This window comes from Sapajus apella, unplaced genomic scaffold (genome assembly GCF_009761245.1).
Source record: "Sapajus apella isolate SASKATOON/1434 unplaced genomic scaffold, GSC_monkey_1.0 scaffold20, whole genome shotgun sequence".
NCBI lineage: Eukaryota > Metazoa > Chordata > Mammalia > Primates > Cebidae > Sapajus > Sapajus apella.
The window spans coordinates 25,742,552-25,767,206 of NW_022436960.1; the positions used below are offsets into that span (position 1 = coordinate 25,742,552).

Genomic DNA, 24,655 nt, shown 5'->3' on the forward strand with positions numbered 1-24,655 from the left:
TGGAACCCAGGAGGCGGAGGTTGCAGCGAGCTGAGATGGCACCATTGCACTCCAGCCTGGGTGACAGAGCAAGACTCCATCTCAGAAAAAAAAAAGAAAAGAGACAGAGAGAGAGAGATGAGACAGAAGCCAGGTGCGGTGGTTCACACCTATAATCCCAGCTCCTCAGGAGGCTGAGGCAGGAGGATTTCTTGGGTCCAGGAGGTTGAGACCAGCCTGGCCAATATACAGAGATCTACATCAGAAAAGAGAGGGAAGGGAGGGGAGGAGAGTAGACGGGGGATGGGAAGAAAAGGGAGGAGAACCCAAACTCGTGGAGATGCCAGGTGGGCTGTGGTGGTGAAAGAGGTGACCCCAATGTCCCAACCAACCACCTAGATGCGTGTCAGGCTTGTAGAAGGTTCTCAATAAAGGTGTATGGGGATGAATAACTGAGGCTTTCAAAAGAAAGGCCCTTTGGGCCTGTGACACTGAAAACACCGATCACACTCTCATTTGTGCCTTTGGCCTGAGTTGTCAAATCTGAAATATTATGCCTGTTATTGTCTTCATGACTGCGTTGTTAACCTCCAATGTCTTGTCTAGGAACATAATCCAGAACAATATAAAAGAAACAAAAGGACTCTGAGTGTCCCTCACAGGTGGAACTGTCAAAGTCAGCGGCTTTTTCTGCAGATCACCTTGTGTCTTCAGTTGGAGCTCACCTTCATTTACTCCACACAAAATTTCAATAGATCCAGAGTGGCAGAGACGGCTAAGAACCCCCTACACCTTTTCTTTCCCTCTTCCTTTTTACAGTAGCGCTCCCAAGGTTAAAACCTGGATATATGACTTCCCTACGACAGACCACATATCCCAGAACCCCTTGCAGCCAGGTGGAACTAGGAACGAAGTCCTAGCCAGTGAGATGTGAGTGGAAGTAATAGGTTTCATTTTTGGGCCACATCCTGAAAAGGAAGCTGGCTGTTCTCTACTCTTTCCACTTTGTGAAAGCTGGGATGTAGATAGGAGGTGGAGGGGAGGGCAGCCTTGATGATGCTGACCAGGACACCTCCCTGGAGATGGCCAAGCATCAAGGCAGGAAGAACCTGAGTCACAAGATGACCTGGAGAAGCACCCAGCTGACCCCCTTGCATTTTTCCACAGAGAGCAATGAAGTCACTATTGTCTGGTCTCTGTTGCAGCAGCTGAACCAATAGCCTAAAGGATAGGCCTACTTCCTGATTTTCAAACCCACAGCAGATGAGCAGGAGTGTGTTAGAAGGAGAACGGACTAATAAGAAAGTAAGTACAGTGAAAAGGGCAAAAGTCAAGAGCAAGAGAAGAGAGAACAATGATTAAAAAAAAAACAACAACGTAGGAGTCTGGAGTCATTTAGCATAATGTTATTCCAACAGGCCTTGAAGGCATCATTGTATCACAAGGTAATTGTGGAAATGTGCTCAGAACAACCATCCCGCATCACTAGAAGAAGTCATTGACCAAATATTTTATTTTAAAGGAAAGCACCTGTATATTTAGAAAGTATTTCCAATCAAAAGTGGTAAAAATGAGGCCGGGCATGGTGGCTCATGCCTATAATCCCAGCACTTTGGGAGGCCGAGGCGGGTGGATCATGAGGTCAAGAGATCGAGACCATCCTGGTCAACATGGTGAAACCCCGCCTCTACTAAAAATACAAAAATTAGCTGGGCATGGTGGCGCGCGCCTGTAATCCCAGCTACTCAGGAGGCTGAGGCAGGAGAATTGCTTGAACCCAGGAGGCGGAGGTTGCGGTGAGCCGAGATCGTGCCATTGCACTACAGCGTGGGTAACAAGAGTGAAACTCCGCCTCAAAAAAAAAAAAAAAAGTGGTTAAAATGGAATAAAGTTTGTGTATTAGGGGTAGAAACCTTCAACATCTGGAAAACCCAGTCATCCAAAATGATATCTTTCCTCAATGGTCAGAAATCAGATTCATTTATATTTACCGTCTCCCTCATTAGATTATAAATCCTTTTAAGATCAGATTATGTCTCCTTTTTCTTTTAATTTTTAATATGGAGCACAGTGCCTTGACTCAATAAATACTCTCTGTTGGCTTTGGGGATGAAGTCTATGTTACCTTGGGTCACAGAGCCTAGGAAGTTCCCACTAACTGATTTGAAACACAGTGCCTCCTCGACTTAGGGCGATGGCGTTACATCCTGACGGACCCGTCATAAACAGAGAATAATATAAGTTGAAAATGCATGTAATCCCTTTGACTGTGTCCTCACTCAAATATCTTGAATTGTAGTTCACATAGTCCCCATATGTCATGGGAGGGACCTGGTGGGAGGTAACTGAACCATGCTGTTCTTGTGATAATGACAGACTTCTCATGAGACCTGATGGTTTTATAAGGAGCATTTTCCCCTTTTGCTCAGCACGTCTTTTCCTGCTGCCGTATGAAGAAGGATGTGTTTGCTTCCCCTTCTGCCATGATTGTAAGTTTCCTGACGCCTCCCCAGCCATGCTGAACTGTGAGTCAATTAAACCTCTTTTATTTTCCTTTTTCTTTTTTTAAGACAGAGTCTCACTCTGTCACCAGGATGGAGTGCAGTGGCGTAATCTCTGTTCACTGCAACCTCCACCTGCTGGGTTCAAGAGATTCCCCTGCCTCAGCCTCCAGGAGTAGCTAAGACTACAGGTGCCTGTCACCACGCTGGGCTAATTTTTTGTAGCTTAGCAGAGATGGAGTTTCACCATGATGGCCAGGATGGTCTCGATCTCCCGATCTCATGATCCACCCACCTTGGCCTCCCAAACTGCTGGGATTACAGGCATGAGCCACCACACCACCTGGCCTAAACCTCTTTTCTTTATCAATTAACAAGTCTCGAGTATATCTTTATTAGCAGCATGAGGACAGACTAACACACCACCTAATCTACCAAACATCATAGCTTAACCTAACCTGCCTTAAATGTGCTCAGAATGCTGACGTTAACCTAAAATTGGGCAAAATCCTCTAACACAAAGCCTATTGTATAATAAAATGTCGTGTTAGATGGCATTGTGTCAGATGATTTTATTTACTGAATACTGAAATTGAAAAACATAGTAGTTAGATGGATACTTAAAAGTATGATTTCTGCTGGATGCATATTGCTTTTGCACCGTCTTAAAGTCAAAAAATTGTAAGTAGAATCGTTGTAAGTGGGACTGCCTGTATTGATCAGTGAAATTGCCTGAGATCTTAAACCAGCCCAGTTAACAACTGCAGGGGCACAGCCCTCATAGTTTTGAGCCTATAGTGGCCCTGGGAACTTGCCTCTGTTATTTAGAAATAATTTTATCATAAACGCTTGATCTCACAAAGACCTACACACACAAGAATGCACATTGTAGACTTGTAATTGCAAAAACAACAATAACAACAACAAAAAACCTCACAACTGTGCACAGACTACACAAATGTACGTGGCTTTTCTGTGGTACCCAGGTGAGATGTTCAGGAAAATTCAAAATGAGAGAGAAAAGGCAGGAAGCGAGAGCCACACACCAGTGTCCCTATCACCCCAAGGCCTGGTGCTGGGTGAGGCTGCTAGGCAGAGGGTAAGCAGGGGGCCATGGTCTTGGAGATGATGGGAGTCAGACCACAGATTTTACTACAGGACCCAGCATAGAAACATATACCACTGACAGGGACAGTATTTTCAAGGCAGAACCAAGACACTGTGTGTACTTTAAGTGGCAAGCCATATATTCTATGGAACCCCTGATCCCAAGAGCCAAATAAAAACTCTCTAAGAAAGTGGATTCATTTTGGGAGCCCAGGCTTCTATCACATGCTCTAATCTGCCTTTCCAGACAGAAGAAAATTTGATTTTTTTGTGCAGAAAGTAGCGGGGAAATGTATTGGAATGGAAAATCATTTTTCAGTGTCCTCTGCCTAACCAGACACAGGGTTGTGGATTTCTAGAGAGAAGACGACCTCCGGCTTAGGTCTAGACACACAGCACTGTCCGTACTTGGAAGCTGGTGTTCCCCAGTGGAGGAGTCAGGCCCTGTGATCACTCAGCCCTGCCACGCAGAGAATCCAGGCCTCCCTTCTTCTGGGGCAACCCTGGCCCCTCTGCCCTCTCTTACCCCTGGCCTCAGGCCAGGCCCCACTCACCAAGGCCCCAACCAAGTGGGTAGTCTTAGCCAGCAGCAATCGCTTCTGCTTCTCCCCTGGAAGAAGAGAAATTCACAACTGGTAGGAGGTCATTGTTATTCATCGCTAACAGCCTCTATCACTTAATGATATTGGAAACTTCTGGGTGGGTGAGGTCAGAAGCAGGTGTTGATGACATCACAAAAGAAACACTGTTGTGCTGGAACTCTGTGATCCTGTTATCACTTCTTCACCCAGAGTTGAGCTCAGCTGAGCATTTTCAGACAGATCTGGGGGTTGAAGGCTGCACAGCCTCCCCTCAATTCTAACTTGAGCCTGGCTGATGCCCTGCAGTATTAGATCCTTAAAGAATACATGGGTCCTGCCGGGCATGCTGGCTCATGCCTGTAATCCTAGCACTTTAGGAGGCCGAGGCAGGCGGATCATAAGCTCAAGAGATTGAGACCACTGTGGCCAACACGGTGAAACGCTGTCTCTACTAAAAATACAAAAATTAGCTTGGCAGGGTGGCGCACACCTGTAATCCCAGCTACTCGGGAGGCTGAGGCTGGAGAATCGCTTGAACCTGGGAGGTGGAGGTTGCAGTGAGCCGAGATCGCGTCACTGCGCTCCAGCCTGGTGACACAGCAAGACTCCATCTAAAAGAAAAAAAAATATGGGTTCTTGCATTGATATTTTATTGAGGCTATAGAACTCCCTTGCTCCCCCAAGCTATTCATGAGGCAGAAATATGGGTTTCTTCTGGGTGACAAACTGAAGGTCTCCTCTTCAGGGCCTCACGTCCAGACTCTTGAAATCGGCTCTGTTATACTCCTTCCCCTGGGAATTGGAGTCTGTTTTCAGTAATGAACCTTTTCTTTGTTGTATAAGCTTTATTACCTTGTGAAATATAATACACAGAGAAGCATAGACCATACACAAATGAGCACTAGAATGAATAATCATAAAGCAAACACTTGTGTAGAGACACTATTTAAGTCGAGAAATAGAACATTATCACCACAAGTTTCCCTGTATTGTTTCTCAGCCCACCCCTTCCTCTGCCAGTCCCTCCCTGCACAGAGAGCCCTATCCTGAATTCAGCGGCAATCTTTCCTTGCATTGCTTTGTACTTTTACCACCTGATTATTCATTCTTAATATAGTTTGGTCTGTATTTTAAGTGTGCATTGATAGAATTATAGTATAAATATACTTTCATGTTGGGCTGTTAAAATTCAATCTTTTTTTTTTGAGATGAAGTTTTACTCTTGTCGCCCAGGCTGGAGTGCAATGGCACAATCTCGGCTCACTGCAACCTTCACCTCCCAGTTTCAAGTGATTCTCTTGCCTCAGCCTCCCAGGTAGCTGGGATTACAGGCATGTGCCAGCATGCCTGGCTAATTTTTTTATTTTTAGTAGAGATGAGGTTTCACCATATTGGCCAGGCTGATCTCGAACTCCTGATCTCAGGTAATCCACCCGCCTCAGCCTCCCAAAGTGCGGGGATTACACCCGTGAGCCACCATTCCCGGCCTCAACGTTGTATTTTTAAGATTCATCCACATCGTGGTATGCAGTTGGAGCTCATTCATTGTCATTGCTCTTTTGTTTGTGCCATAAATTAATTAATCCTGGCTTGTTTGGCATTTGTTTTTATTTCCAGTTTTTTATGAGTGAGTGCTATGATTTGAATGTTTTTGTCTCTTCCAAAATTAATTAATTGAAAAATATAGGCTGGGTGCGGTGGCTCACTCCTCTAATTCCAGCACTTTGAGAGGCTGAGGCCAGCAGATTGCTTGAACCTAGGAGTTTGAGATCAGCCTGAGCAACATAGTGAGACTCCATCTGTAAAAAAATACAAAAATTAGCTGGGCCTGGTGGCATACGCCTGTGATCCCAGCTACTCTGGAAGCTGAGGTGAAAGGACTGCTTGAGCCTGGTCGGCGGAAGTTGCATGAGCCAAGATCATGCCACTGCACTCCAGCCTGGGTGACAGAGTGAGACCCTGTCTCAAAAAAAAAAAAAAAAAAAAAAGAAAGAACAGGGATGGGAGCATCACTGGGGTCTGTTGGTAGGGACTAGGGGAGGGACAGTGGGGGGTAGGAAGCTGAGGGATAACATGGGGAGAAATGCCAGATATAGGTGACAGGGATGGAGGCAGCAAACCACATTGCCATGTAGGTACCTATGCAACAATCCTGCCTGTTCTGCACATGTACCCCGAAACCTAAAGTGCAATAAAATATAAAAAAAAAAGAAAGAAAAGGAAAAAGAAAAAGATGATAAAGCAGGGAATCATTTTAAACGGTTCCAGAGCATAGAAATAGAAATAAAATGTCCATATTATTTTATACAAAGCCCACATAACACTGAAACAATACACAACAATGATTTCACACAAAAAATTATTTCTTAAAAATTTTTTTGGTTGATGGGGTCTTAAGATGGCTGCTGGGCGGCTGCTTCCTGACAGCAGGAAAGATGTGGGGTGGGCTGCTACCTCCTGGCCTAATTGAAAGCGATGCTGAGTCAGACTCTGAAGATGAAGCTGCATTGGAGGACTCTGGACAACTTACAGGAAGATAAAGAGGATGGGAACACCGGAAAAGCAGAGATCATAGATTTCTCCACAGATGAACCCGAAACTGAAGCAGAGTCACAGGTGAATGCCTAAGAAGAGTGTCCTTCTGGAATTCCCTTAGGTATGTGGAATTGAACAGTCCTCAAACGCAACCCAGTGGAAGGAGCTTATTCAGCATTTTTGAGTCAATGATAGGTTTGACGCTCCCCTCCAATCCCTCTATTAAAAGGAAAAATGTTGAGAAGTCCCCGAAAAAGAAGACAGACCAGGCTGTGGAGGAGTGGAACATTGAGGACGCTGGGGAACCAGCTAGCTATTTGGGAGCTTGGTGTAAAAATTGCCAAAGCAGTTGCCTGCCACAACTTTGTAAAAGCCAAAAAAGTAGGCTAAAAATTCACAGGCTGCCCAAAAAAAGGAGAAACTCACATGGGGGTTTGAAGCAAAGAGGAGATGGGAAACCAAAAGCAACATGGGATACGTGTAACCTGCCAGAGTGCTTTAAGACATTTGTAGGCTCAGATGCTCAATTTACCAAGAATGTTTTCCTGCCTGTGTTAAATATATCAGAAAATTGATAGCACTAGAAAAAAAAATAAGCATAAAATTTGGGAGTTTGATGATCAGCTCTTTTCAATCTTCCTCTAAGGACTTTGTCCTATTGAAGCGAATACAGTGAAGCATTCTGTTATTTGTATAAGAAATGTAAAAAAATATATAGAAAAAAGGATAGGATTTTATTCATTTATTTGTATAAACCCACAGTATAAAATCAGTTTTGCTGCTTTTCATTCATTTGGTTTAGCATAGCCAATGAGCTTCTTGTACTTTTTCTTTCCTTTTCTTCCTTTTTTCCTTTTTTTTTTTTTTGAGACAGAGTCTTGATCACTGTGTCACCCGGGCGAGAGTGAATTAGCATGGTCTTGGGTAACTGCAACCACTATCTCCTGGGTTCAAGTGATTCTCATGCCTCAGCCTCCTGAGTAGCTGGGATTACAGGCAGGCGCCACCATGCCTGCCTAATTTCTCTTTGTATGTTTAGTGGAGACGGGGTTTTGTCATGTTGGTTAGGCGGGTCCTGGCCTCATATGATCCACCTGCCTCGGCCTCCCTGAGTGCTGGGATTACAGGCATGAGTGATCGTGCCGGCCTTGTACTTTCTTATCTGTACGCAGTGTAACTACATGTTTATTGGAACTGTGTTTTTAACATTGATAATTGTCTATAATGGGTTAGTTGTAAGTGCCAAAATGTCTCAATTGATACTGTTTTTACAAATGACTTGACCTTAATGTCATGAAAGTAGTTACTGATTTTTTAATTGAAGGCAGTAGACTTGATATTTCAGAATTGCATAGTAAAAGCAATTTCCTAATTTTTGTGTGCTTTCAGATAAACTATTACAATAAAGAAAGGGGCAGAATGTTAAAAAAATTATTTTTCCATCATGGTTACTGCCTGAGCAAGTTGGAGCTGTGGGTGAGGGTTCCCTGGAATAGGGACAGGTTGCTTCCAGATGGTTCTGATACACCTCATTCTGCAGCCCTCCTTTTCATACTCCAGCCCCACAAGAAACATATGGTATGGAAGTAGTACTAGGAAAACTTCCTCTCCTCTTCTTTAGACTTGCTTCCTCACTTTTTTTTTTTTTAAAGCAAAAGGTATTACTTATTTATTTGTTTATTTATTTTGAGACGGAGTCTTGCTCTTGTCACCCAAGCTGGAGTGCAATGGCACGATCTCAACTCACCGCAACCTCTGCCTCCTGGGTTCAAGTGATTCTCCTGCCTCAGCCTCCTGAGTAGCTGGGATTATAGGTGCCTGCCACCACATCCGGCTAGTTTTTGTATTTTTATTAGAGACAGGGTTTCGCCATGTTGGCCAGGCTGGTCTCGAACTCCTGACCTTGTGATCCGCCCGCCTCAGCCCCCCAAAGTGCTGGGATTGCAGGAATGAGCCACTGTGCCAGGCCAAGACCCTCTCTTTATGATCTCATTTAACCTTTATTGCCTCCTAATAGGCCCTGTCTCCAAATACAATAATGTTGTGGGTTAGTATATGAATTTGGGAGGGACACAGTTCAGTTGAAAACGGGCATCTATGAAAAACCCACGGCTCACATCATACTTAATAATGAAAGATTGAAAGCCTTTCCTGTACAATCAGGAACAAGATTAGGATGTTAGCTCTTGTCACTTCTATTCAACAATACATTGGCAATTCTATCTAGGGCAATTAGTCAATAAATAAAAGACAGTCAGATTGGAAAGAAAAAGTAAAACTATCTCTATTTGCAGATCACATACTCTTATCTATTGAAACCCTAAAAGAATTTACAGGAAAAGACTATTAGAGCTAATAAACAAGTTTAGTGAAGTTTTAGTGTACAAAGATCAGTTGTATTTCCATATACTAGCAATGAACAATCTAAAAATAAAATTAAGAAGTTCATTAATAGCAGCATTGAAAAACATAAAATAATTGTGAATAAATTTCACCAAGTAAGTATAAGATTTGTACACTTAAAACTACTGTTGAAAAAAATTTTTAAACTGAAATAAATAAAAGACTTCCCATATTTGTGAATTGGAAGACTTTCTTTTTTCACACAAGGTCTCTCTCTGTTGCCTAAGCTGGAGTGCAGTGGCTCAGTCATGTCTCACTTCAGCCTCAACCTCCTGAGCTCAATCAAGTGACCCTTCTACCTCAGCCTCCCAAGTAGCTGGGACCAGAGGCACACACCACCACACCTGGCTAATTTTTACATTTTTTGTAGAGATGTGGCTTCACCATGTTGCCCAGTCTGGATCTTAATGTTTTTAAGATGACAGTACTCCTCAAAATGATCTACAGATTCGGTGCAATATTGATCAGAATTCTAGCTGACTTCTTTGTAGATATGGACAAGCTAATTTTAAAATTTATATGGAATTACAAAACACCTGAATCCCGATCACAGTCTTGAAAAAACAACAACAACAACCACAACGTTGAAGGACTGACACTTCTCAATTTCAAAATTTACCACAAAGCTTCAGTAATTGAAACAATGTGATACTGGTGTAATCTCAATTCCGTTTCTATATGAAATAGAATTGAGAACCCAGAAATAAACCCATACGTCTATGGTCAGTTAGTTTTCAACAAAGGTACCAAGATAATTTGATGGTGGAAAGAATGGTCTTCTCAACAAATAGTCCTGAAATAATTCAATACCCACATGCAAAATAATTTGGATCCCCTACTTCATACCATATAAAAAAATTAGAACATGTCAGAGTCCTAAATGTAAGAGACCTAAAACCATGAAACTTTTAGAAGGAAACATAGGTGTAAATCTTTGTGACTTTGAATTAGACAAGGTTTCTTAAATATGACACCAGAAATACAGGAAATGAAAGAAAGACGGATATATTGAATTTCATCCAAATTTAAAACTTTTTTGCATCAAAGAACACTGTCAGAAGAGACAACCCACAGAACGGAATATAATATTTGGAAATTCACATATTAGATACGGGCTTTAAAATATATATATATATTAAAACTCTTACAATTCAGTAATAAAAAGACAACTTGATTTTTAAAAACAAGCAAAGGACTTGAATAGACATTTCCCTAAAGAAGATATATAAGTGGCAAATAAGCACATGAAGAGATGCTCAGCATCATTAGTCATTAGGGAAATGGAAATCAAAACCACAGTGAGATGCCACTTCACACCCTCTAGGATGGATACAAAATGGAAAATAACAGGTGTTGGTGAGGGTGTAAAGAAATTGGAACCTTCATACATTGGTGACAGGAATGTAAAATGGTGCAACCACCGTAGAAAATAGTTTCATGGTCCTCCAATGATTTAAATATAGAGTTAACATATGTCCCAGCAATTTCACTCCTAGGTATATATGCAAGAAAATCAAAAACATGTTCAAAAAAAATTTGCACATGAATGTTCATAGCAACATTATTCATAACAGCCAAAAAGTAGAAACAACCCAAATGTCTATTGATGAATGAATGAATAAAGAAAATGTGATATATCTATACAATGAACTATTCAGCCATAAAAAGAATGAAGTACTGATATGTTCTACAACATGAATGAATCTTGAAAATATTATTCTAAGTGAAAGAGGCCAGAGACAACAGGCCCTGTATTGTATGATTCTGTCTATACAAAATGTCCAGAATAAGTACACCCACAGAGATAGAAAGCAGGTTACTCACTGGCAAGTGCTGGGGTGTTGGGTGGTGCTCATGGTGGTGGTGATAGTGATGGAGGACTGAAGTGACTGCTTCGTGGGTACAGGGTTTTCTTTTTGGGGTGATGAAAGTGTTCTGTAATTATTGGTGATGGTTGCACAGCTCTGTGAGTACACACACAAAAAACCCTACTGAATTGTATTTTTTTAAAGTGGTTTAAATTTTATGTTAATTATGTCTTTAAAAAACACCTAGAGTGTATTTCTGTGTTTATGGGAGATTGAGATCCAATTTCATTTTTTACCTGCAGCCCTTCATCATCATTTATTGAAAATATTGTCCATCCCTGACTACTCTGCAGCGCCACCTCTGCCATAAGTCAATATGGGCTCCCTGACACCACTTCTGTCCCTCAAAGATGCCCCTTTGGTCCTTGCATGCTCCCCGCATCCTGGAACATCCTAACTGGGTCTTGGTGGAGTGGGCAGGAACAGTGGCTGTAGACACCCATGGGTCATCTGTTAAGTCTGACGCCTCTAAGCTGGCACTACCTGCTTTTGAGCATATACAGGTATTATCCTGACTTTATTGCAAGCATAATATTAGTTGTAGGAAAATACAGATAACTACTAAATGCCCTTTAGGCTACAGTGAGATGACTTTCCTCGCCTTCAGTTCCCCTTTGGCTGAGCAATACTTAATATTCTCAGCTCTGCCCACCACTTCCTTTCAGATCTTTCTATCCTGAGCAGGAATCCTGCCTCTCTCTGATGCCTGACACTGTGATGAGCTGGAAAGCCAGCTACCTCTTTGCCCCAGGGATCTCCTCACTAGCCTTGCCCCTTTCCAAATCACTTCCAAATAACAACAGTAATTGCTAACATTTGTTACACCTCACACACACTAACCTGTCTATCTACATGGATAGAGAGATACCTTGTAGTGTCCGGGGGCGTTGGCTCATGCCTGTAATCCCAGCAATTTGGGAGGCCGAGGTGGGTGGATCATGAGGTCAGGAGTTCGACACCAGCCTGTCCAACATGGTGAAACCCTGTCTCTACTAAAAACACAAAGATTAGCTGGGTATGGTGTCGGGTGCCTGTAATCCCAGCTACTCAGGAGGCTGAGGCAGGAGAATCGCTTGAACCTGGAAGGTGGAGGTTGCAGTGAGCCGAGATGGCACCATTGCACTTCAGCCTGGGTGACAGGGCAAGATTCCGTCTCAAGAAAAAAAAAAAAGAGAGATCTTGTAATATCTACTACAAGGTAGATATAATTATTATAGTTCCCAATTAATCTTCAAAATATCACAGGTAAGGGAGACTTCACTATTATAAGTTGTAACACTTTACAGATGAGGACACTGAGGTTCAGTAACTTGGCTGAGACCCCATGAGCAGGAAGAGGCTTGGCGAAGCCCGGAACCGTCTTTCTCTCTCTAGATGCTGTATTTCTTGTGGATGGTCAGAACTGCCTGGCCAACCCAGAGAAGAGTGAGAAAGAATAAATCATGATTGACTTAAGCCATTGGTTTTTTGGGTAGTTTGTTACACAGCAATATGTACCTGAGGCAGATGCGGAATATTAGATTGTAGATGAATATTTTCAACACGAAGATGTGTTTACAATACATTGTTAAGTGACAAAGGGGAGGCTACAAGAGAATGCGTGTAACATGAGTTCACCGTTGCAAAAAGCAAAAGCAGATGATCTGAATCTATTCCATTCCTGTTTGGGGAGAGTGCGTGTTTAGATGTGGAGGGATGCTTGTATTTGCATGTGGGAGGGGAAGAAGAGAAACCCCTGCCCCCCATTCCTAGCCTTGCTTGGCTGAGGGACATGGGGTGGGGGGCAGTCATCCTATAATTGCACATGATTTCTTTTGTTAATTTTTAGAGATAGGGTCTTGCTCTGTCGCTCAGGCTGGAGTGCAACGGCTCAATTATAACTCACTGCAGCCTGGAACTCCCGGGCTTAAGCAATCCTCCTGCCTCAACCTACCAAGTAGTTGGAACTACAGGCTACACACCACTATACCTGGCTAATGTTTTATTTTGATTTTTTGTAGAGACAGAGTCTCACTATGTTGCCCAGGCCAGTCTCGAACTCTTGGCCTTAAGCAGTCCTCTGCTTTGGGCTCCTAAAGTGCTGGGTTTACAGGTGTGAGCCACTGTGCCTAGCCGAATGTGATATTTAACTTTTATATTATCTTTTTTTGAGACAGGGTCTCACTCTGTTGCCTAGGCTGGAGTACAATGGCACAATCATGGCTCACTGCAGCCTCGACCTCCTGGGTTCAAGAGACCTTCCCACCTCAGCCTGTAGCAGGGACTACAGGTGCGTGCCACTACACCTGGTAAATTTTTGTATTTTGTGTAGAGATGGGGTTTCACCATGTTGCCCAGGCTGGTCTCAAACTCCTAAGTTTAAGTGATCCACTGACCTTTGCCTCCCAAAGTGCTGGAATTACAGGTGTGAGCCAACTGTGCCTGGCCTTAACTTCTTTTTTTTTTTTTGGAGACAGGTCTCACACTGTCTCCCAGACTGGAGTGCAGTGGCGCAATCTCGGCTTACTGCAACTTCCGCCTCTGGGATTCAAGCAATTCTCCTGCCTCAGCCCCCTGAGTAGCTGGGATTACAGGTGCCCGCCACCACACCCAGCTAATATTTCTATTTTTAGTAGACACGGGGTTTCACCATGTTGGCCAGGCTGGTCTTGAACCCCTGACCTCAGGTGATCCACCCGCCTCGGCCTCACAATGTGCTGGGATTACAGGCATGAGCTACTGTGCCCCTGGCCTTAACTTTTAAATTGAATTAGACTAACTTGGATTTTTAATAACTGAAAGTGACCAGAAAGCTAGGAATCTGCCAGGAATATTGTTCAGGGTGAGAAGCGGAGATTTGACAACGCATGGCTGAAGGCTGTGGTTACAGACAAAGCGAAAGTGTTTCTTGTTTGAATCCTGTTAAATTCAGATTTTTCCATAAGCCAGGTTCATGTGAATAGAAATAAATCCAGAAGCGATTAGAGCGGGGCGTTAGGCACCAGGTGGGGGGATTTTGTACTAAGACAAAAAGTGGCTTTTAATGAAAGGAGATGTGCTACCCTCATCCAGCCCATCCCTTGAGTCTCTGTCCCCTCTGGACAGCAGGCAGCTCCTACCCACTGGCACACAGCCTCACTCATGCCTGTTCCGGGCAGCTCAGGGACCAGTCTCATAAATGTCTGTTACATCAAAACAGCACTGCAGAGCCAGGAAAGCTTCTGAGCTCCCCTGGAGAAGCCAGGTGGGGGTGATTTGCAGGGACCTGCTGCCAGCAGGCTGGTAAGGATGAGGGTGGGGTTGGAGAGGGCCAGAGAGGATGCCCAACTCATCCTCATGTCGTTTGGGGAAATACCTCAGTCCTGGGCCAGTCCTCCCACCCGGGAGGGTTGGTCACCCCGGCAGCAGGATTGGGGCTGACAGAGGAGAAGGCTGGCGGGCATAGGGTGAGGACAGAGCGAGGCTGGAGAGACTGAACCTGGGAACAGCCACAAAGGAGAACGCTGCCTCCCCTCTGTCTCTGTAGTCTTCGCATCTTGTGGGGAGAAAAGCCTCTCTCTGCTGGGAGGGGCTCCTTTTTCCTAAACTAGGAGGTGTGTGAGCATGTGAGCATATGTGAGTGTGTATGTGTGGTGTGTGTGTGGTGTGAGCGTGTATGTTTGATCTATGTGATGTGTGTGATCCAAGTGATGTGTGTGTGATTGTGTGTGTGTGTGATCTATGTGATGTGTGTGTGATGTGAGATGTGTGTGTGATGTGTGTGCACGTGGATGTGTGTGTGTGATGTGCAGTGCTGGTGCATGCCCTCCCTCCCTCCTTCTCTCCCTCGCTCCCTCCCTCTCTGGCTCCAGCAGGGATGACTCAGCAGGGAAGCCGGGCCTGCTTCTCACTCTGGCTCCAGTGCAGCTGCTGTCCACTCCCTGCTCCCTGTCCCATTTCTCCTCCTGATGGCAGCCACGGAGCAGGGGACTTCCTGGGCTGAGGCCCCTGTGATCTCTCCATGGTGGCCTTGAGGAGGCTGACCAGCCTCCCCTGGCAGTGCAGGCCCCTCACTCCCCCCTCGCCCCTCCCCTTTCCAGCTGCTCTTCCCCTCACCAGCTAACACTGATGGGGGTGCCCATGTGCCAAGCACTGCAGCAGGCACTCGGCATGCAGGACTTCATTCATCCTCACCCTGTGAGGCCAAGTCACTGGGCCAGCCACTCATTCACATGCAGTTCTGACAGATATGCACACCCGCATGGGCCAGAGTGCACAGGCAGGGACACTCATGAAAGAACCCCAGGTAGCAGGCTGGGCGCGGGGGCTCACACTTGTCATCCCAGCACTTTGGGAGGCTGAGGCGTCTGGATCACTTGAGGTCAGGAGTTTGAGACCAGTCTGGCCAACATGGTGAAACCCCGTCTCTATTAAAAATACAAAAATTATCCAGAGTGTGGCGGTGCACACTTGTAATCCCAGCTACTCGGGAAGCTGAGGCAGGAGAATCACTTGAGCCAGGGAGGCAGAGGCTGTGAGCCAAGACCATGCTGCTGTACTCCAGCCTGGGTGACAGAATGAGACTCCTTAAAAAAAAAAAAAAAGGACCCCAGATAGCAGCAACGAAGTGAAGTAAACAGCTGGAAACGATCCGTGCAGTCAGTAGGACATAGCACAGGCATTACGGTGCATCTGCATGATGGGAGACCATGCACTTATTAAAGAGGGCCGGGAAGCTGGGCAGGTGGCACACACTAGTCCCAGCTACACAGGAGGCTGAGGTGGGAGGATGGCTGGAGCCCAGGAGTGGGAGACTGCAGGACTGGAGCATTGTGCCTGTTGATAGCCACGGCACTCCAGCCTGGGCAACATAGAGTCTATCTCTAAAAAATAATAATAAATAAACAAAAAAGAGGAGCTCTGTGTGTGCATGAATATTGAGCAACTGCCAAGGTACATCAATCAACAAAGAGAGTAGAGTGCTCACGCCTGTCATCCCAGCACTCTGGGAGGCCGAGGTGAGTGGGTCATTTGAGCCCAGGAGTTCAAGACCAGCCTGGGCGATATGGTGAAATTCTGTCTCTACTAAAAATACAAAAAAAAAAAAAAAAAAAAAAGCCAGATGTGGTGGGGTGAGTCCGTGATTCCAGCTACGCAGGAGGCTGAGTGGGGAGAGTTGCTTCAGCTCAGGAGGCAGAGGTTGCAGTGAGTCAAGACTGCACCGCTACACTCCAGCCTGGGTGACGGAGTGAGACACTGTCTCAAAAAAATTTAAAAAAGTAGAGTGCAAAGCAGTGTGCTAGTGTAGCTAGGGGGCTACTGTGTTTGTGTGTGCACACCCGCTCATGCATGGATGCACGCTTATGTCCCTCTAGAAGCTTATCTGGGAAGGAGAACAAGAGACCAGAAGCGAGGGTGGCGGCGGGGGGAACTGCACTTATGACATGTTTATGTGGTTAATTTCAGATACTGCCTTCGGAAAATGAGAAACCATTGTTTAAAAGCTGTAACATGGCCAGGCACAGTGGCTCACACCTGTAATTCCAGCACTTTGGGAGGCCAAGGCAGGCAAATCACCTGAGGTCAGAGTTCAAGACCAGCCTGGTCAACATGATGAAACCCTGTCTCTACTGAAAATACAAAAATTAGCCAGGCGTGGTGGTGCACGCCTGTAATCCCAGCTACTCGAGAGGCTATGCAGGAGAATCGCATGAACCCTGGAGGCAGAGGTTGTGGTGAGCTGAGATTGAGCCACTGCACTCCAGCCTGGGCAACAAGAGCAAAACTCCATCTGAAAACAAACAAACAAACAAAAAAACCATAATGCAATATGTGAAAGAAAACCCCATGCCTGCCTGACTTCAAAGTTCAAACCCTTAACCAGAAGAGGAATTTGGACCAAGGTGTGTGGGTGACTGCTTGTGTGCCTCTGCGTGTCTGTGTGTCAGTACAGGTGTGCTTGTGTGTATGAGTGAGCAAGTGTACGCATACACACGTTCAGAAATCCAGCTTCTGGTCCCCAAGTCCTGTTTCCAGGAGGTGAGCCATGGCAAGCTTAACCCCAAACTGCCCTGGCACACTCTGCCCTTCTCTCTTTCTCAGAGATTGCTGAACGGAACCACAGGGAAGGGGAGCGTGGGGAGTGTGGGGGGCCGCCAGATAGGCGTAGCACAGGACTCTACCCCACCCAGCCCAGCTCTGTCAGGGGAGAAGACGCCCTTCCCCTTTCCCGGCCTCTCCCCTCCCTGCCACGCCCACCCCAGGCCCCAGAAGTTCTCAGCACTACCCTGATCTGGGGTAGCTGGGGACTGGGGTGGGGAGGGAGGAAGGCAGGACTGGAGCTGAGCAGGCCGGCACCAAGGGGAGAAGGTGGGGAACTGAAGGCTGCCTTTGCTGAGTAGAGGGATGATTTTTCTGGGCTTGGAGAGGTTGGAGAGAGGGCAGAGCCAGGGTGCCTGGAGATCAAGTTTAGGGGTGATGGGGAAGCTGCCTGGGGAGTAGGGAGCAGGCAGGGCAAGTGGAGCAGTGGTGCCCATAACTCTTGGTCTCATGTGACCCCCTCAAGCCACAGGCCAGGGTACATGGTTTGCTGCTAATTTTACCAGCAGGGTCAGATTTTCCCTCCCTGCTCCAAAACTATCTCCGAAAAGCTGGCGCGGACCACCAATGCCGTGCATTCTCTTGCCCCTAAATGTCTTCTCCCAAATCTGGTAGCGTGCTTGAAATTCCACCCTCAGAATCCCACGTGGGGGCCCCAGGGCTGCCACCTACAAGCTGGGTGTCTAGGACCAACTACCAACTACCTAGCAGCTCCCAGGCTCAGGGCTCGATCTGTCAAACGGGGACGAGGGTGCAGCTCTGGTGTGAGGGTCCATGGACAAACACCTGCAAGACTCAGTCTGTGTTAATGCCCCATTCCTCCTCCACACCTAGGGTGTCCAAGGGCTCCAGACCCAATCTTACAGGAAGAGGTAATGAGCAGGGAAATGAGCATTTTAAAGGGTGGGAGCAGAGAACAACTTGAGATGAGGGGCCCCAGCCCCTGAAAAAGGTTTCTCCTAAGCGGGAAAGAGAAGGCGGTGGCAGGTCAGGAAAATACATTTAGCAGCATCATAGAAATCTCTGCCCAGCTCACCAAGGCAACCGCCGCCTGTCCCCGCTGTGCAGCTGCCGCCGTCTCGGGGCCTCCCCCTCATTTCTCCCGGAGCTTTAACTGTAGCCAGATTCCACTCTAGAAAGGGAGGGGTGCATGGGGGGGCTTTGTCTCAGTGCCGAGGGAGGGGATACTGTAGATGGACCGGTAGGGATAGGACTGGAGGCAGCTGAGCACATCAGGGGTTACAGGATGAGGCTGGCAATGATGATAAATACAAGAGAACACACATGTCATTTATATGAAGAGAGGAAATTCGCCCCTTAGGGTATTTGCATCATTCTTGTTCTGTGGTGTTATGGTTATGAGGTTATTTTCCTGCTTAATTTAAGCTGGGGAGCCTGCTAGGTAGAGATGTTCTCCAAAGGAAGGAGATGTCCCCTCCTAGGCAAGGTGTGGCAGAGAATTCTCATGGGTCCAATTGCTAGAGAAGAAGAGGAGCATGGGAATTGAGGAACCTCAGTCCCCCAATTGAGTTTCCTCAATCCCCATGCTCCTCTTCTTCTCTAGCAATTGGACCTATAATTTTTAGGTAGACACAGGGCCACATGGAAGAAAGACTCACCTCCTGACCCTCTTTGCACCTAGATATGGTCATGTGGTTAAATTCTAACCAATGGGGGACAAAGAGAAGTATCACAAGTAATTTCCAGGGGTATCCTAAGAGGAAGAAGGTATGCCCTTGCTCAGACCTTTTTTCCTACTTCCTGCTGTTGGAAAGTTGAATCAATGGCTGGAGCATGAGAGGCTATTTTGGGCTGCGAGGTACAGGCTGCATACTAAGAATTGTGTAGGAAATGATATAAAAGGAGCCTGGGCTCTGATGTGATGAAAGGCTTTGCCAGCCCTGAGCTGACACCTCCAACCATGAGGATGAAGGCCATATCTGAGGGATGACGGAGCAGGGAACTGGAAAGAGCCTGGGTCCCTCCTGGTGCCGCAGAGTGGCCATATTAGCTCTGGAATGCCTGCCTCTGAACTGCATTGACATTAGAAGGAACTGCATGTCTAGCTCATTGAAGCCACTCTACTTTGGATTTCTTGTTTCTTCAGAGCTGTACCAAATCCTAAGTGAAATGCACAGCAAGTTGTTCCAGGTTTCCCTGACCCAGGCTTCCCTCCACATGACGGAGGCAGGGAAGAGTCCAGCTAAGCTCCTCTTCTGCACCTTGGAGTGAGCTACAATGGTGGGGGCCAAGGACAGTGTCCAGTCATCAAATGGCCTAGGAACTAGGAAGGGAGGAACTGGGTAAGGCCTCTTATTCCCCAGGGTCCCAGAGGAATGGGATATACCCTGGCTCAGAAACAAGATGGCAACTATGCTAACTTTATTGCCCCATAGACTGTAAGCAACTTGAGGCTAGAGATGAGAATCGACCCTAGCACATAGTAGATGCTCACTAAATACATATTGACTGGCTAGTGGATGCACTATGCTAAGGAGCTTGGATCAGAGGCTGAAGGGGCCAAAGCAACCCCTGGGGATAGAATAGCAGTGGAGAGACAGGAGAGAGACCCCTATGGGAAGGTGGCTTGGGGGGTGTGTTGTGACAAGGCAGTGCCATGCGGTCTGTGGCACACCGTTCCCACAATAGTGCAGCATATCCTCTCTGGGTAAGGAGGACACTCATGGCCACAGTGCTTGATAGCTAGCCATGCACGGTCGTATTCAGAATAGCATTTGCTCCTTGCAACCCCAAGGGCAGGGATTATTACTGCTCTCTTTTCAGAAAGGAAAGCTAGCGTCCAGAGCTGTGAGGTCACTTGCATAAGACCATTCCTAAGAAATGCAGGAGCTGGGACTTGAACCCAGGACTTCCCATTACATATATCACCTTTGTTGGAATAAGGGATGCAGCTGAGGCTTTCTGGTGCTGATGCCACTCTCCTCGGAACTCCCCAGCCCAGCTCTGAGACTCTGAGGCAATTGATGAAGGGGTGAGACAAGGGAGGGAAGGGGTGTCAGGAAACCTCTCAGCAGCTTGGAGGGCTGGTAGAAAGATGCACCCAGCACTGCAAATAGCCCAAACAGTATACCTGTACAGAAAAGGGGTGTCCTTAACTCAAGATGCTTTACTGCCACCTACTGGAAAATTGTTATAATCATTATTCCAATATATATAAGTGTGAAAATGAGGCCCCTGAAATTGTAAAGTGTAGAACTTGAACAACTGTCCAAGACAGCCCTAGATGCAACTTCTCTTGGCTGAAAGAATGAAAAAAGAGACGACCCTTGCCACCAGGGAGGCTCAAGTCTTGCCCTCTTCTTTCCTGCCTGGGAGTACCTGGTTTACACAGAGGGTCTGTAGCAGTTTCACAATCTAGAGCGTAGAATCTATTCATCCTTCCATCCACTCTACGCGCATGCCCCGTCTACTCCGGTCCAGGTCCTTATTTTCTTTCTCCACCATTTCTTAGCTGAGAGCTCTTGGATATTTTCCCGGGCCCCTGGCTCCTCTTGTAGAAGATAAAGTGTCTCTCTTGGTCATTTGAGACTTACATGAGACAATGTACACAAAGTCCCTCCTGGCATGTGGTCAAAATTTGCCCCTTTACCCCCAAAGCGGTCAACTGTCAACTTACTGTGCTGAGGGACTCTGAGACCAATAATCTTGACCTGCTCCTTGCACTGTTAGACCTGAGTTACACACGCCAGGTGGTTCACTCAGAGAGGACAGGATCTGGCATAGTTTCCTTCAGAAATCACCAGGAAGTTATGGATGTGAACGCGTGAAGGTAAAGTGCACAGCACAGAGCTGAGTCCACTGGCCGGTCACCTTCTTTTCCACCTGTAGGCCCCGGCTAGAAACTGGTGCTGGCTGGGAGGGTGCAGGGGTCCTTTATCCTGAGAGGGGCTGAACAGTTTAGGGTCTTGAGGATTCGATCTTACAGGTTTTATTTACCTGCAGGAATAGACTTGCAGACTGTTGCTTGAACAGGTCCCTGGAGACTTCCACTGGGGCTAAAAGCAGGGCTGTCCAACTCTTTGGGTTTCAGTTTCCTCATCTATAAGATGAAGCCTGCCATATTTGCTTTGAACCATCACTGAGGGGATTAAAATGCAGGAGGTAAACGGTCAACCACAATCCGGAAACGAAATAAACACAAAATAAATTATAGCTGCAATTGCAATCGTGGGCTCCAGGGGGCGTCTGGGTCTAGCTGAAAGTTGCTGTTCTGTACCGTCTAACTCCCAGCCTCGGTGGGGGATTGGAAAAGCAGATCCCAGAACTGGCGAGGAGGCGGATTACCAGCCCCGGACTCCTTGTGTGGGAAGGAAGCTGGCACACACTTTCTGGAGGATGGTTTGGCGAAAGGGATCCTTTTGACCCAGCCACTCCAATTCTTGGAATTCAGCCAAGGAAATAATCACAGCGCCCATAGAGTTGTTTGTGTTAGGGCGTTCATTGCAAGGTTGCTAATAATAGTGAGAAACTGGAAATAATCTAAAGTTAGAGATGCACTTAACACATATTTTGGCTGAACACCAGATGGTCAATTGTTACAATCAGTATTCAGCCAAAGCCCAAGCCAATGCCTTTGATAAAGGAGTGCATCGAAAATCTTATCAGAGATTCTCTGTGATGACAGTTTCCTTATTGGTGCATTTCACTGTCAGTGTTTGACAGTTTAACATTATAGTGCAAGAACAATATTGTCTTCGTGCTAGCAGTAGCAATATTGCATCTGTATTATGTATGTTTGTGTTAATAAATTGGTGCTCACTTTTGACCGATAATGGCAGAGGAATGTGATGCCTCATTTGTTCTGATAACATTTTCCTGGCCAGGCGCAGTAACTCACACCTGTAATCCCAGCATTTTCGGAGGCTGAGGCGGATGGATCACCTGAGGTTAGGAGTTCCAGACCAGCCTGGCCAACATGGCGAAACCCCATCTCTACTAAAGATATAAAACATTAGCCGGGCGTGGTTGTGGGCACCTGTAGTCTCAGTTACTTGGGAGACTGAGGCAGGAGAATTGCTTGAACCTGGAAAGCGGGGTTGCAGTGAGCTGAGATTGTGCCACTACACTGCAGCCTGGATGACAGAGTGAGACTCTATCTCAAAAAATGACAATAATAATATTTTTTTCTTTTTTTCATAGTCTGTGTATTCCATATTGGGTTAAATATAATTTACCATAGATATTGTTATTAATATATAAGATTTTAGAGGTTTCCCTCCTTATGAAATTATGAGGTTGTTTAAGCTGACATTCTGTTTTCATTTTATCTTTATAAGACATAAAAAAATTACAAATAGGGCTCAAAAAAACACTCACAGCCTTAAAAAAGTAACTAAAAATGGAATACAGTTTAAAAGGTTTTGTTTTGTGTCATGAATGTTAGTATCCCAAACAATTCTACAAAGATTAGAACTCTGATATAATCTAATCTCTATTATTCCCCTTCATATTATTATTTTAATGTTTTTTGTTGTTGCTTCAAAAAGTATCTTTAAGCCAGGTATGGTGACTCAAGACTGTAATCCCAGCTACGTGGGAGGCTGAGGCAGGAGGATTCCTTGATCCTAGGAGTTGTAGCCTTCAGTGAGCTATGATAGTGTCACTGAACTCCAGCCTAGGTAGGGGTGACAGAGTGAGACCCTGTCTCTAAAAGAAGTTAAAATTTTTTTAAAGTCTTTTTTTATTTTTATTTTTTGAGATGTAGTCTTGCTCTGTTGCCCAGGCTGGAGTGCAGTGGCACAGTCTCGGCTCACTGCAACCTCTGCCTCCCAGGTTCAAGCAATTCTCCTTCCTCAGCCTCCTGAATGGCTGGGACTACAGGCACCTGCTACCATGCCCAGCTAATTTTTTGTGTTTTTAGTAGAGATGGGTTTTCACCATGTTGGTCAGGATGGTCTCGATCTCCTGACCTTGTGATCTGCTGCCTCAGCCTCCCAAAGTGCTGGGATTACAGGCGTGAGCCACCGTCCCCGGCCTTTCAAGTCTTTAAAAAGTATCTTTTAAAAGTATCTAGCTGACACATTTTTCAATATTTGTATTAGCTACGTGTTTCCTTCTAAATCTAAACACTTAAAAGCTCTCAATAATTGCTTCCCTACCTAAAGGGACAATGTTTACAATCCTAAATGATACAGTATTTTACCCCTGCAATAATAAATGTACATTTATACATTGATAGAATTTCAACACATAGAACAGAAAAGAAGATATTCATTACAAGTTACATATAGAAGGCTGTCCATATTTGAAAGCGTTTATTGAAGAACATCCACATGATACGCCAGTATAACTCGTTCTTATGCTTACCGCTTGCAAAGGCCATTAACACAGTCCTAGGATTGTGGGTCATGCCCCAGTCCAGGAAACCTGGGAATGATGCTCAAGTATGAACTTGGCGATTCAGCTTTCCAGGGGCCAAAGCTGAAGATGAAGCTCTAGCGTATTTGTTACTAAGATCAAAGCCAAATTTTGGTGCACCCCTACTAAATTGGGTCACTTCTGTAAGAGGGACATACTCGCTGTCCAGTAAAAATTATGTTGCGGAAATGTATTTATCACATAGAAGGACTGCGTTGTGAATGCTGAATTTTAAACCCTGGTTATAAAGACAATGAAGATGTGAGCCCGAATTTATAAATAAGGGGAAACAAACCTGAGTAGATGAAAGATTGTGAGACACATACAAGATGTTCATGATAATTAGCTGAGGGCTTAAGATGAAAAGACTTTGCTTTGCTTTTAATTAAAAAAATTTTTTGTGGGTGAGCCGAGATCGTGCCATTGCACTCCAGCCTGGGTAACAAGAACGAAACTCTGTCTCAAAAAATAAAAGAAAAAAATTTTTTTTGTATTTTCTTACAAAACATATTACTCATATGGATTTTAAGAGGAAAAAATATTGAAAGTGCATCTTTTCTGTCTCCCCTTCTCTTTCATCTGGGGCCAGATTTTGAGCTTACTGAAGCAGCCAGATGGCCTGGGACATGGACCATAGCCACCTCCAGCACTCACTGTCCATGTTCATCTGAGGGGCAAGGCTTTGGCAGGCTTCACCTGCCTTTCCTGTACCTGCTCTGTGAGCAGAAGTGCCAAGAGGAAGGCAAAGATCAGGTGGGAGGGCAGCAAAGGGCAGGGGGCAGTAGCCCCATTTGACCAATGACAAGCTGGAATCTCAGAGGCTAGAAGTCCCAGAAAAATCCTTCTTCAGTCTTGATGCCCGGGGAATGGATAAATCGCATGTGTCTAAACTTTTTCACAGTAGAAGAAAAAGCTGCAGATCATCCCCCAAATCCATTTCCCTCTTCTTCCTTCTCAATACAACTGACAAACCTTAGCTGGTTACATACTGACCAGTAGCTAGATGTGGCCATGTGACCAAGTTCTGGCCAATGAGAGAGGTAAGTGCATGCATTGTGGGACTTCCAGGAAATGTCCTTAAAAAGTGGGGTGTGGTTGGATGCAGTGCCTGGAATATCAGCATTTGGGGAGGCTGAGGAAGGAGGATTGCTTGAGGCCAGGAGTTTGAGACCAGCCTGAGCAATATAGTGAAAACCCCTCACCTGCCTCCACCTGTCTCTACAAGAAATTGAAAGAAAAAAAAATT

The 24,655-nt window shown here is 45.5% G+C and overlaps 1 protein-coding gene and 1 pseudogene across 3 annotated transcripts in view; both read left to right on the forward strand.

The window, feature by feature from the left end:
- The first annotated feature begins 2,412 nt into the window (after positions 1-2,412).
- The window catches only part of ZDHHC22 (zinc finger DHHC-type palmitoyltransferase 22), a 40,167-nt gene continuing 17,924 nt past the window's right edge, over positions 2,413-24,655 (forward strand). The window contains exon 1 of one of the 3 annotated variants that reach the window (XM_032287775.1): positions 2,413-2,468. The gene's annotated coding sequence lies outside the window, so the exon portion shown is untranslated. Of the gene's footprint in view, positions 2,505-24,655 lie in introns of all 3 variants that reach the window. The other 2 variants (XM_032287774.1, XM_032287776.1) reach the window with 2 other exon arrangements.
- On the forward strand, positions 6,467-7,409 carry LOC116557962 (annotated as a pseudogene).